Genomic DNA, 2,945 nt, shown 5'->3' on the forward strand with positions numbered 1-2,945 from the left:
CCCCCAGTCAGCCATACAATCATGAGAGAAAACAACCCACACATTTATAACAATTCTGCACTCAGACAGCCATTCTGTTTTTCACTTCCAGTACAGTATTCAATAAATTACATGAGATTTTCAACACTTTATTATACAGTAGGCTTTGTGTTAGATGATTTTGCTCCACTGTAGAAGGCAATGGCACCCCACTCCAGTACTCTTGCCTGGAAAATCCCACGGATGGAGAAGCCTGGTAGGCTGCAGTCCATGGGATTGCTAAGAGTCGGACACGACTGAGCGACTTCACTTTCACTTTTCACTTTCATGCATTGGAGAAGGAAATGGCAACCCACTCCAGTATTCTTGCCTGGAGAATCCCAGGGACAGGGGAGCCTGGTGGGCTGCCGTCTATGGGGTCGCACAGAGTCGGACACGACTGAAGCGACTTAGCAGCAGCAGCAGGCTAGTGTAAGTGCTGTGAGTACATCTGAGGTAAGATAGGCTAGGCTAAGCTATGACATTTGGTAGGTTAGGTGTATTCAATGCATTTTCAACTTATAATAATCTCAGCTTATGATGGGGGTTTATCAGGATGTAACCCCACATATGTTTATATAAACATATGTGTGTGTGTGTGTATACATGAATGTCAAAAACATCATTATGTTGCAAGAAAGAAACCAAATACTAAAAAGTATACATTGTATATATCCATTTATATGAAGTCCTGGCACTTCAGGTCATAAGCTATGGTCTTAGAAGCCAATATAATGATGATCTCATCAGGGCCCATGGGGCATGAAAGAACTTGCAGTTGGATGGGAATGCTCCATCTTGATTAGGGTGGTGGTAACATGAATGTGTACATGTAAAAAAGTCACCAAAACATACTCTAGGAAATGTATACCTCAATTAAAAAGGTTGCGCTTTGCCGCATCTACTGTGAGAATGAAGACCATTCTCAGCAATCAGACTGTCGACATCCCAGAAAATGTCGACATTAACTTGAAGGGGCGGACAGTTATTGTGAAGGGCCCCAGAGGCACCCTGTGGAGGGACTTCAATCACATCAATGTAGAACTCAGTCTCCTTGAAAAGAAAAAGAAGAGGCTCCGTGTTGACAAATGGTGGGGAAACAGAAAGGAACTGGCCACTGTTCGCACAATCTGTTGTCACGTACAGAACATGATCAAGGGTGTTACACTGGGCTTCCATTACAAGATGAGGTCAGTGTATGCCCACTTCCCCATCAACGTTGTTATTCAGGAGAATGGTTCTCTTGTGGAAATCTGAAATTTTTTGGGTAAAAAATACATACGCAGGGTTCGAATGAGGCCAGGGGTTGCCTGTTCAGTATCTCAAGCCCAGAAAGATGAGTTGATTCTTGAAGGAAATGACATTGAACTTGTGTCAAATTCAGCTGCTTTGATTCAGCAAGCCACCACAGTTAAAAACAAGGATATCAGAAAATTTTTGGATGGTATCTATGTATCTGAAAAAGGAACAGTTCAGCAGGCTGATGAATAATATCTCAGTGATCTGCAGAAACAACAAGATAGCAGATGGTTCTATGGACTCAGTTGTGATCCTTTAAAGAGACAATAAAAACTCTTGATTTGAAAAAAAAAAAATTAAAAAGGTTGCATCAAAACACCATCATATCTGATGCACAGGATTGTTGTCAAGATAAAATGGAGACAGTCCGTGGAAAGTACCTATCCTCATGGCTGGGCTGAGTAAGTACAGTGAAGGATGGCTATTATGATTGTTTATGTTGTACTCATCATCACTGTTATCCTTTTAGTGGAGTTACATCTGACCCAGAAATTGGGGTCTTTAGTTCAGCATATAAAGCAAAAAAATTCTGTTAAAACTGTCCCCAGAGCCTCACTTAGATTGTCCATGAACTACAGTTTGCCTCATTTGGTACATACAGCCCTGCTCAGTAAAAGATATTTCTCAGTATAATGGATTCAGTAATGGGCATCAGGTAATAAAGAGAGCTGGATGTAAGAAGCACACCTCTGTAGAAAGTGAGATCACAGCCAGGGGCTCAACCTGGAAGAGGCTCATAGGTACCAGACCAGCAGCAGACTAGACTCAGGGTCATGACTCATTTCTGCCTGGACAAGGGCTCATTGAGAATGGCAGGCATAACCACTAGACCAGGCAAACTGCTAATCCCCTTCCCCTCTGCCTCCCTCCCTCCCTCCACTCTATCCCTGTCTTGATCTTTCTTTTTTTCTTTCTCTCTCTCTTTGAATTTGCATTAGTTAACAAAGCACAGGATGCCACTCCACTGCCCTATATTTCCAGGCCTCCATCTCCAGTGCTGAAATGCTGAAAGCTCTGTCTGGTCTGGCTCAGAGAAGTCTGACCACTTCCCAGAAGGAAAGAGATAAGAGGTTAACATCATATCCATACTGTATGATAGATACTTTACTTAAAAGTAGAAGAGCCACGGCAGTACTATTTGGTAAATCCAATGCAGCTCATATTTTGGGTTATCTTTCTCAGTGAATCATTTTGCAAGCATCACAAAATCTCAGGTACCCCTGCACAACTTAGATGCCAAGATCTGGGAGACCACGCTGACAGTTGCACCTCAGATTTCAGTGCTCACCACGGACAGACTCAGAAAGCAGTTGCCTGCCCCCATGCCCTCGAGCATTGCCTTACACCATGCAGCCCAAGAGGGACAACAGAGAAGGTGTGTTTTTTCCAGAGGAATCTGACTTCAGACCCTGTGAATAGCAACCAAGGAGTGGGCAGGGCCCATTGCTGGAGGAGCTTTGATGCTATAACATGGGTGGCCTCCAGCCCTTCTCTTAACACAGGACCTGACATCCCGTCAGCCCACTTGGAGAGCCCCAGCAGAGGCCTGGACAGGTGTTAGACTGCCCTTCGTCACCCACAGGTATGTGAGGTGTGCCACAGGAGCACCTGTCACGTCTCCTGAAGCA

General features: G+C 44.1%; 1 pseudogene; it reads left to right on the top strand.

Annotated features, from left to right (window-relative positions):
• The first annotated feature begins 930 nt into the window (after nt 1–930).
• On the top strand, nt 931–1,567 carry LOC138096567 (large ribosomal subunit protein uL6 pseudogene; annotated as a pseudogene).
• Nucleotides 1,568–2,945: the final 1,378 nt, after the last annotated feature.

This window comes from Capricornis sumatraensis, chromosome 20 (genome assembly GCF_032405125.1).
Source record: "Capricornis sumatraensis isolate serow.1 chromosome 20, serow.2, whole genome shotgun sequence".
NCBI lineage: Eukaryota > Metazoa > Chordata > Mammalia > Artiodactyla > Bovidae > Capricornis > Capricornis sumatraensis.